The following is an 11,606-nucleotide window of genomic DNA, read 5'->3' as shown; positions in this document are numbered from 1 at the left end:
ACTGGGATTTGTAAAACATCAAATAGTGCTGCATCCAACATATGGTATATTATAGAAGCAAATGGTATAAGGAACGGATTTGAAACCAATCAAAATTGGAGACATCAGGACCATTAAGAATGTCTGCGTATAGAAATGAAAGGGGCTATCGCTACATGAAAGGCCTTAAATAAAAGGGAGTGAAGCAGCTCCCACATTCCATGGTTTGAGCACATGGTCTTTTCTACATCAAAGGGTCTACACATTCCAGTCACATGATCAAAGCCTAAGCTGTCAATCATTGAGGTATGTTAATAATTAAGGCATAGCAACAGGGAGCGATTGGACAAAAAGAATATCACTCCCCCAATGCTACATCCTATTGGTAAAAACAATATATAAAGAAGACCTTGAGAGAAGAACAGTCTCTCCACCACATGGCAGTCGAAAGGAACCACGTACACTGCAGTCGAACATTGGGCAAGAAGGAAAGGATCTTATGTGCTGAACAGCTTATCACCTTCAGGCCTTGATGAAAAATCCTTGGTTTAAGGTTATATGTGTTAATGATTTGCCTGATGTGTGTATGAATTCTTAAATCATTAAATTACAACATTGTGAATTATTAAGTATATAATGGTAGAGCAAAGGGCTTATGTTGGTTTGATTTTGCTTAATGAATGCTTGTATGAAACATAGGAACAGGAGCAGGAGTAGGCCATTCGGCCCTTCGAGGCTGCTCCGCCATTCAATATGATCATGGCTGATCCTCTATCTCAATACCATATTCATGCTCTCTCCCCATACCCCTTGATGCCTTCTGTGTCTAGAAATCTATCTAGCTCCTTCTTAAATATATTCAGTGACTTGGCCTCCACAGCCTTCTGTGGTAGAGAATTCCACAAGTTCACCACCCTCTGAGTGAAGAAACTTCTCCTCATCTCAGTCCTAAATGTCCTACCCTGTATCCTGAGTCTGTGACCCCTCGTTCTAGACCCCCCCAGCCAGGGGAAATATCCTCCCTGCATCCAGTCTGTCTAGCCCCGTCAGAATTTTATACGCTTCAATGAGATCCCCTCTCATTCTTCTAAACTCTAGTGAATACAAGCCTGGTCGACCCAATCTCTCCTCACACAACAGTCCTGCCATCCCAGGAATCAGTCTGGTGAGCCTTCGTTGCACTCCCTCTATGGCAAGTATATCCTCTCTTAGGTAAGGAGACCAAAACTGCACACAATACTCCAGGTCTGGTCTCACCAAGGCCCTGTATAACTGAGTAAGGCATCCTTGCTCCTGTACTCAAATCTTCTTGCAATGAAGGCCAACATACCATTTGCCTTCCTAACTGCTTGCTGCACCTGCATGTTTGCTTTCAGTGACTGGTGTACAAGGACACCCAGGTCCCTTTGTACATCAACATTTCCCAATCTATCACTATTTAAATAATAGTCTGCCTTTCTGTTTTTCCTTCTGAAACCGATAACTTCACATTTATCCACGTTATACTGCATCTGCCACTCACTCAACTTGTCTAAATCACCTTGAAGCCTCTTTGCATCCTCCTCACTCCTATTGAATTATATCAATAAATAATTACTTTTGATTAATGAAACTACCGTGAGTGAGGGTGACTTTCTTTGCTTGACTATTCGTCTAGTGCCGAGAATCACAGGAAAGAAGGACACCTACAGTTGACACTGGGGTAAAATTTCCACGGGTGTTGACCCCATCTCTTGCTGTAACTTTGCGCAGATGGTCAAATTTACAGTGGGAGATCGGGGAGGGAAGTCCCGCTGGTTTATCCCTGAGGCTAAATAACGTTGCCTTATTGGTCGATTGCTGCATCGATAACCTTGCTATTTTAATATTCAAACTTTTCACCAGCATTACTCAGTCATGCCAGTGGAACAGGCTCGTGGGGTTGTGTGGCCCACTCCGTATGGAGCCTAATTATAATATATGTTAATCAGGCTCCTATGACTTAACATGGGATCCCTACGATAGCAGGATGTTTAAAAGATAAGGTTGGTGGGCCAGGGATGAAGCACACCTGCTCCTCCTGGCCCACAAGCAGTGCAATAAAGACATTTACCTCATGGACCCGGCCCTTCCTGCATCCTTTCATCTACCAGGTTTCCCAAGGCCCGGAATCCTGGCCTGCAGAAGTTAAAAATAAAAAAGATCAGTTAAAATGGAGGCACACAGCTTCCTTAAAATATTTTAGTGACTTAAGAGCAGATTGGTCGTCCACCCTCCGACCTAACTCCATTAAAACCGGAAGTGGGGGGGATTGGGGTCGGTTTTCCCATTTTTAAATTAAAATTGCCCCCAAGGAATTTCCTGTGCACTTGTGCCCGGAGACACTCGTAATTGGCCCATAAAGCAAATTCCCATAATTACAAAAGGCCTGGATTTCCTCACTCTTTTACGGCCGTCTATGAATCCCTGCGCCCGAACACATCACGACCCATTCGTAATGGCTCCTACCCCAAGCTAAGAGAGCTGTACACACAGAGTTCCTGCAGTTACGTTGGTTCAGAACAGGTTTAAAATTACCTCCAGAATTTTAGGCTCAGTAATTTTTCTGGTGTTTTATTGCAATTTTATTTAAGCCATTTAAAATTACTTTATCCTCTCTGATACCTGCTCTATATTTTTTGCTTCTTTTAATGTATTTTTGTGGCATCAGTATAAGTCACATTAGTAATCGAAAAGCTTCCACAATTGCATGTTCTTAAACGTGCTGTGCATGAATAATGGTGAGAAACTTAATCTTCACACTTATAGAAAGTATATATGGTGTGAGTTTGGTGCTTTCTTCGGGCCCCGATCGTTTACGCTGATTTCTACTTGTTTACACCAATTTTTGCATTCCCGAGTATGCTAATGAGATTGGCAGGAAATCTGGGGTGCACGAACGGGGGTAATTTTAGGCGTAACTTCCGATTGCCCCGCTTCCCACCCATGGGACCCTGCTGAAAACCGCCCCCCCCCCCGTCCCGCGACTCTCACCTAAGTACTGGCAGGCAGCCCCTCCCTCCGGCCAACCGTCCTGCCATTAAAATCGGCCGGACCTCCCGCTACTGCTCCTGGGGAGGTCGGCCGCTCACCCAATCAGCGAGTCCCACCCGGGAATTAATACTTCCCCCCCCCCCCACCCCATCCAACACCCTACTATTTTAGATTCATGTACCGAGGTAGTGGTTAGATTTCCAGCATAATGAGTTGTCAAAACTGCCACTTTGTTCGGCAATTCTGTACACAGCAGCAGAAATTCCAGGAGTCAGTTCCCTCTCTAAATGCGCATTAACATTTTCAAATTTTAAAAAGAATAGTAAAGTTGGATTTATCTTTCGGCCTCTTGTCCCATAGTGCTTTGCTATTCTCTGCTTAGTTGCAGTTTTCCCTCCTTGCAGCCTGGTTTTGTGTGATTACCAGAAGCACGTGCCAAGTTCACACAGGTGTGGTGGGAACATTTTAGTGGCGGTGAAACCCGGTATTAGTGTTTTTCTGAGTGGCACCTGTAGACTCAGGGACACAGTTGTATTCATGGCTCTGTTTGGTTTCACATTGCAGACTGTGCAGTCTGTAATTACTATGTGGTTATGAACCCACACACCAAGTGGTAGCTGTGGTACTTACACACAGTTACCTCTCCGTAAGTAAGAAAGATAGAACTTGCATTTATATTGTGCTTTTTGCATCCTCCAGACATCTCAAAGTGCTTCACAGCCAATAATTGCTTCTAAAGTATTGCTGTGTAGGCAACCAATTTAAACGCAACAAGGTCCCACAAACATCAAATGAGATAAATAACCAGTTAATCTGTTTTGGTGATATTGGTTGAGGGATAAATATTGGCTAGGACCTCGGGGAGAACTTCACTGCTCTTCCTCAAATAATGCCTTGGGATCTTTTACATCAACATGAACAGGCAGACGGGTCTCAGGTGATATATGATGTGAAATCAGCATTTCGGCCATTGCAGCTCTCCCTCAGTATTGCCCAGATTATGAGCTCCAATGCTGGAGTGGGGCTTGAACCTATGACCTTCTGGCCTAGGAATTAGTGTGAGCCCGTTCTCAATTGCAACTCCTGTGGAGTCGGTGGAATCCTCCTGGCTCCACAGGAAGGGTTTTTATTTACAATTTTTTTTTATTACTTACCTATGTTGCCGGCCACTTTTCCAATCACTTGTGGTCTATGTATGGGTGGGTAGGAGGTAATCGTTCATACCAGTAATAGTTGCTGTACTGCATTACTACGAGGCCACGGCACAATATCCTACCTTGCTGCTTCTGGTGAGGTCAATGAACATTTTCCAACACTAAGTCCGGGTCGTTTTGACAGTTATGTTGGCATTAACGTGATCAGTGATCTCTGACCCAACCTTCGGCTGGCCCACCGGCAATCGGAGGAAAATGAGACAGCCCTCCTCTGCTATACTTGCTGCAGCAAGACTTTTATGGCTTTATTCGCAAACTCTGGTGCCCTGCTGTTGCCATGACTGCTCACAAACCTTTTCCTCTGCTGCTTCAAGGATAACAGCAGCCAAATTCCAAAAAAAAACAAGTGCCTCTTTTTTAAACTGCTGAAGGTTTTTTTAAGGCCTGTAACAGCAAACTAACTCCCACCCCTAATGGGCAAGTGCCAAATAGGAGATATGAATCATGTCTGGTGCTCACCCACCTTGTGTTAATTAGCTGCAGCCAGTGATACAGGCAGGTTCAGCAAATGTTAACTTGCACATTGTTCAACTTAATGCTGAGGCTCTGGGCCAAGAACAGAATCAGTCCCTTGAGGTACCAGCTTGAACATTAGCAATTGGTAAACTAATTCCAAATGTTGTGGTCTATAGACATAGACAAATTCACAGAAATGATCTGGTCAATAACACTAAATAATTATTCCACAGTTCTATACACAGCTTTTGTTGGACGGAATGCGATATTGGAATAAGAAATTTATTCCCATGTATGTTAGATAACAACCCGAATGGAACTACATTTGCAAGCTACTGGCACGTAAAACAGATTCTGCGATTCAAAGAGCTGTGTGCTGGATCTTGTTAGCAGTGAGCGCTAGTTGTTGTCATAGTAAATGATGCCGAATATCTTTTTTTAAAAATTTGTTCATGGGATGTGGGCGTCGCTGACAAGGCCAGCATTTATTGCCCATCCCTAATTGCCCTTGATAAGGTGGTGGTGAGCCGCCTTCTTGAACCGCTGCAGTCCGTGTGGTGAAGGTTCTCTCACAGTGCTGTTAGGAAGGGAGTTCCAGGATTTTGACCTAGCGACGACGAAGGAACGGCGATATATTTCCAAGTCGGGATGGTGTGTGACTTGGAGGGGAACGTGCAGGTGGTGTTGTTCCCATGTGCCTGCTGCCCTTGTCCTTCTAGGTGGTAGAGGTCGCGGGTTTGGAAGGTGCTGTTGAAGAAGCCTTGGCGAGTTGCTGCAATGCATCCTGTGGATGGTACACACTGCAGCCACAGTGCGCCGGTGGTGAAGGGAGTGAATGTTTAGGTTGGTGGATGGGGTGCCAATCAAGCGGGCTGCTTTGTCCTGGATGGTGTCGAGCTTCTTGAGTGTTGTTGGAGCTGCACTCATCCAGGCAACTGGAGAGTATTCCATCACACTCCTGACTTGTGCCTTGTAGATGGTGGGGAATCACTCGCCGTAGAGTACCCAGCCTCTGACCTGCTCTTGTAGCCACAGTATTTATATGGCTGGTCCAGTTAAGTTTCTGGTCAATGGTGACCCCCAGGATGTTGATGGTGGGGGATTTGGCGATGGTAATGCCATTGAATGTCAAGGGGAGGTGGTTAGACTCCCTCTTGTTGGAGATAGTCATTGCCTGGCACTTATCTGGCGCAAATGTTACTTGCCACTTATCGGCCGAAGCCTGGATGTTGTCCAGGTCTTGCTGTATGCGGGCACAGACTGCTTCATTATCTGAGGGGTTGCGAGTGGAACTGAACACTGTGCAATCATCAGCGAACATCCCCATTTCTGACCTTATGATGGAGGGAAGGTCATTGATGAAGCAGCTGAAGATGGTTGGGCCTAGGACTCTGCCGTTGAGCTTTCTGTGCCATTGGTAACAAGAAGCGAAATATCCTTGTACTATACACCTGAGGTGGTGTAACAATCCAGCTCTGTCATGCTGGCTTCTAATAGCATGAAATGCAAGGCAAGGGAGATAGGCTTAGAATACTGCCTGCTGTTCTCCAGACAGACTTAGAATCCAAACACCTTAAGGCCTTTGTTCCTTCAAGCAGGAACAAAGAATTGCACAAGATCGGAAAAGGTATTTGAGGTGCATCTGTCTATTCCCAAAGTTCAAAAAATACCGTTGTTACAAGCTTAGTGTCTGCCTCAGATATTTTCTCAGGTACAGTGATGCTATTCACAGCTGCAGCAGTCTAGCAGCTGTCTGCCCGTACTGCCCAGTATCTAATTATGCGCTGCCATGACCCAGAGGTGTAACAATAGGGCCCCCTTGTAATCAGAACTGGATAATTTGTGTCTTTCACATGTGCCACCACCTGCATTTTCTAACTGCATAATCTGACCTTTGACCTTCTAACTTGCAGCTGTGGGACCGAGGCCTACACATTGCGATCCCTTGTTTAAAACCTGACTGCCCATCTGGCTCTTTGTGTTCCCTGCCAAAATGTGGGTTGAGACGCTGACTTCCTCCCTACAGTGATTCACCAGTAGGCCTGTCAACAGAATCAGCTACCTCTCCTCCCTGTCGGGGTGCGAATCAAAGGCAGCTGTTTTCAAGATGAATGGGAACCATCCTGGACAATGGCCCTGGGATGAGACAATTGACCACCATTGTTTTATTTGTGATTTCCACAAACTGGCCCATCTGGTTTCAATACTCATGTTCAATTCGTGCGGTCTGCGTATAAATTCACTTTGAACCTAACTCAATCCCAAAATCTGTTCTGTGAAAAGAAAAAAAAATCACAAATCCTGAAATGCGACAACCATTCTGTACCCTGTCTCTTACACCCTCAATTGCTTCCTCACTAAAAACTATTCAGCTGCTACTTCAATCTGCCATCATTAGCTCCTGTTTATCCAACTTTTATCTGAGCTTGAGTCTGTGGCTCCTGGTTACAATGTTTGTGGTTATGTTTATTAGGGTTTAGTTTATACCCTTTAGAATCTTGAGAACTACTAGATCATCCTTGAGCCGCCTTTTTCCCAGTGTAAACATTCCCAGCTTCTTCAATCCCACCCAGCTCAGGTGCCTAATCTTCAGTATCCTATTAGTCGCCTTTCAGGAATGATACAATCTCTCTCATGATACTCAGGTGGTTGGGCTGACAAGTGGCATTGAAGGTGCAATTTAATGTAGACAAATGAATGGTGATGAGACTGTGGAAAGGAATAAGCAGTGGGAATATAAAATGAATGACATTCGACTACAGGCCACAGTACAGGAGGGGGATCTGAAGGTGCTGGTGGATAGCTTGCTGAAATCATCACCAGCAGTAAAGAAGGCCAACAGGAACCTGGGTTAAATAGCCTGCGATTATCCTTTCCAAAGCCAGGGTGTCCTCACTATAGTACAATGACCAGAATTGTACTCCGTACTCCAGGCGAGAATCTTACTGTTACCATGACAACTACAATGCTACCTCGCAGTACTTGTCTCCACACAGGATAAAAAGGCGCCCTGCTAGATCAAATCTGGACTATTAAATGTAAATTTATTTTATGTTTTTAACAAAAGAAGATGATACACGACATAAAAATGAAGCTTCTGAATATTTCATCTTGTGAGGTATGCAGCCTCCTTCACCCACGGAATACACAACAACTTGCTGTGCCAGGAGTGGGTGGTGCAGTAGCTTTCACTGTCCTTTCACTTCCTGGTGCCATTTGCTGAAATCCAGCCCTTACGAATAGGAGAAAGGTCTCCTCCTCCACCCACTGGCTCAACTTGTACAGTTTGCATGTTCTGTTGTAAGGTATTTTGTGTCTGAGATGTAATATTACATGTAAAACCCTTGTCAACATTTTGTTCTTGTAATGTTTGAGTTTCTATTGGAAAATGTTCATCATCATACTATTGGAATATAGTTCCTAAAAGAGTTGAAACTAATTCTAGAATGCAGAAAAGTAATGGATGAAATTAAAAATTCTTCCTGTCTTTGGTGTTTATGGCTGTAATATGGTTGGGCAGTCTCAACCAGTTCCCAGTGAGTTATCTCTCTAGTTTCATTCCCATTAACCCCCTTTCAGCCTCTCTGAGACCTACCCGCTGCTCCCTCAACCCCATTTCCACTAAATTCCAGATCACCCAACCTTCTTTCCTGGCCCCACACTTTAGCCAATATAATAAATAGTTCCATCTCCTCTGGCACTGTTCTCTATCTTTCAAAATTGTTATAATCACCCTCTCCTCAAAAAAAAATCCTCGACCACTCTGTTCTCGCTAATTACTATCCCCTTTTCAACCTACTTTTCCTCTCCAAGGTCCTCAAATGTGTTGTCATCTCCCACCTGTACCGTAGCTCCCTGTTTGAATCCCTTCAATCAGCGTTCCACCCGTCCCACAGAACCAAAATGGACCGAACCAAGTCATGAATGATATTCGCACTAACTGTGACCATATTGCATCATCCCTTCTCATCCTGCTTGACCTCTCTGTTGTCTTCGACACAGTCAATCACATGGTCCTCCTCCAACACCCCTCCTCCCTTGTTGTGATCTACTGAATTGCCCTCAATTGGTTCAAATGTTACTTATCTAATCATAGCCAGAGCATCTCCAGCAACTGCTGGCCTTCCCATCCCCACATCGTCACCTTCAGAGTTGTCCAAGGTTATTCATTCTTGGCACTACTCTTTTCTTCATCTACATGCTGCTCGTTGGTGACTTTATCCGAAGCAATGGGGTCAGTTTCTATTGCAAGTCGATGACACCCAGCTCTATTCTTCATTAAATCTACTGACCCCTCCACTGCCTTTCTGCTGTTGGACTGCTTGCCCAATATCAGGGGGCCGATTTTCGGATGAAGGAGCGGGTGCGTTGGGGGTGGGGGCTCTGAAAATCACTGAAATGCTGAGCGGGTTCAGAGCCCAGCTCCAACTCGCTGACTGCCGAGTTCCCCAGTGACGTGTCCAGGTGTGCGCGCCTCCCGGATGCAGAAGTCCCACCGGCAATTAGATGGTCCTCCTCAGATAGTTGAGGTATTTGAACTACTTGATTGACTTGACATTTTGGTAGGGGTGCAATTTTGAAGCATCCTCAGCGTGTTTCCCGTGCTGTGGGAAACATTCCCTGTCGCAACAGATGTATTTCAGCCAGCAGCCAGTGGGAGATGCAAATGATTATTTGACAGGTGGGGAGAAAATGTCATTTATTGCAGCAGGGCACTCTGTCACTTCAGACAAAGGTTTGGCTGCAAAACCTTTGTCTTTTCACTCAAAATTCTCACTTTCCACCCAAAACTCTGCTGTTCGAACATATTTGACTACTTTGCGAACCCCCTCAAACTCACACCGTCAGGATGGGGGGGTCGCCATGGCTGCATTCACCACTTCATCCGAGGACGAGCAACATCACCAGCCTCGCCAGGCATGGCGTTCACCTCCGCCACACGGAGCTCCACACGCAGTGCTGCGCCACAGGCACCTGCACAAGAGCACGGAGGGCAACAACAGAGAGAGCGACATTGCAGGAGGCAGTACCCTCGCCACAGGGTCTACAGAACGAGACTCAGCTTCCTGGACCTCTCTGAGGAGCAGTGCATACGGAGGCTAAGAGTCAGTCCCCAGGTAGTCGCAGACATCTGCAGCCTCCTTCATGCCAAGCTGCTCCCGGCTGGGCCAAGCAGCATCTTCTTTCCTGTCGCTGTCAAAGTCACCACTGCCCTCAACTTCTTCGCCTCCGGATCATTTCGGGGTGCCACCGGGGACATTGCCGGGGTCTCTCAGTCGTCTGCACACAAGTGCATAAGGCAAGTCACTGACGGCTTGTTTCACAGGGCCTCGCACTACGTCAACTTCCCCATGGGTGACCTCAGCCAGATGGAGAGGGTGGTTGGATTCCATGCTGTGGCTGGCTTCCCACGGGTGCAGGGTGTAATCGATTGCACCCATATAGCAATACGGGCACCTCCACACGAGCCAGGACTGTTCATCTACAGGAAGGGCTATCACTCCATCAACACTCAGCTCGTTTGTGACCACCAACAAGAGATTCCTTCACGTATGCACCAGATACCCTGGCAGCTGCTGCGATTCTTTCATCCTCCGGGAATCCAACATCCCGCCCCTCTTCCATGCACCAAACACCCGTAAGGGCTGGCTCCTCGGGGACAAGGGATACCCCCTGCACTCTTAGCTCAAGACACCTCTGAGGAACCCCATCACCGAGCAACAGCGTGGATATAACGACAGCCACATCGCTACCAGGTCTACAATTGAGCATGCTATAGGGCTGCTCAAGATCCGCTTCAGGTGCTTTGATCGTTCTGGGGAGCGCTTCAATACGTGGGACGCATTAACAGGGCACAACAGGGTGCCGCTTGAGGAGGCCCCATCCACATCTGCCACCCACATTGGAGGAGGAGGAGGGGGTGGAGCAACCCATGGGCAGAACAGCGGCTCACCTGGCTGCTCATGAGGCCAGGGAGTCGCTGATATGTGAACGGCTCTCATAACATCAGACATTGTGAGGAGTCCAGTCCTCACACCACCTGGATAGAGCAGCACCCACAACAGCGCCCCCCCGCCCGCCCTGCACAAAACAGTCCTGCAACTACACCCACTGTAGAGTGACCCAATGGGTGGCATCAAGTGTGGGCGTTCATGGTGAAACTCATTAAAGGGCCTTATTACAGAAGCCAGTCTAAAATGGCCAAGACGTGGCAGTAGTGGTGACAATAATAATATTTAATGTGAGTTTAACAAAAAGCTAATATAAATAAAAAATTTGACCAACCGTCAAACATCCTTGTGCATCCCCTTCGTGCTCACAAAACCTTCGCCCATCGCTTTCAACTACTACTACGTGGTGCATCCCCTGTGGCTGCAGCAGAGGTAGTGACAGGTTGCTCTTATTCATGCCCTGACCGATTAGATGCTTTGGGCCTATGCCCTCTGAGTTTCGGTGCCCGTGAGGGCCCCTCCAAAGACTGCTCCACCTGCACCTGTGCAGGGGCAGACTCGGCCACCTGGAGAGGAGGCAGCATTGCGGGTGCTGGTTGAGAGGGGGGCAGCGGGTGAGACGTGGGGGCGCTTTGAGTGGCATCCCCACTTCCATGTTCCATTTTGCCATCATCCCTTCCCTGGGCCACACCCACACCACTCCTACACCCTGCTGGATGACAGTATGGAGGACATGTGTGAAGCCTTGTAAAGCCAGTGCTACTGTATCTGCCTGCCTGTTTAAGGTGACAGAATGTTGTTCACCCTGAATCCAAATGGCCGTTGTCAGGGCCTGAATGGACTCATTTGTGAGCCGTATTTGAAGCTCCGTGGAGGCTAGCCTTCCCTCCATCGCAGACATTCCCGCACTTACCCATGACACTATCTCAGAGATGCACTCACGTCCCTGTGACAGTATCTCAGAGATTCCCTCCTGTACCTGTGCCACCATCCT

General features: G+C 46.8%; 1 long non-coding RNA gene across 1 annotated transcript in view; it reads left to right on the top strand.

Annotated features, from left to right (window-relative positions):
• The first annotated feature begins 332 nt into the window (after positions 1–332).
• The window catches only part of LOC137326912 (uncharacterized), a 35,546-nt gene continuing 24,272 nt past the window's right edge, over positions 333–11,606 (top strand). The window contains exon 1 of the long non-coding RNA XR_010964294.1: positions 333–532. This is a non-coding gene — a long non-coding RNA (uncharacterized lncRNA). The remainder of the gene's footprint in view (positions 533–11,606) is intronic.

Source organism: Heptranchias perlo, chromosome 11 (assembly GCF_035084215.1).
Source record: "Heptranchias perlo isolate sHepPer1 chromosome 11, sHepPer1.hap1, whole genome shotgun sequence".
NCBI lineage: Eukaryota > Metazoa > Chordata > Chondrichthyes > Hexanchiformes > Hexanchidae > Heptranchias > Heptranchias perlo.
The sequence above is the reverse complement of the archived record's forward strand: the minus strand, read 5'-3'. Positions and strand labels throughout refer to the sequence as shown.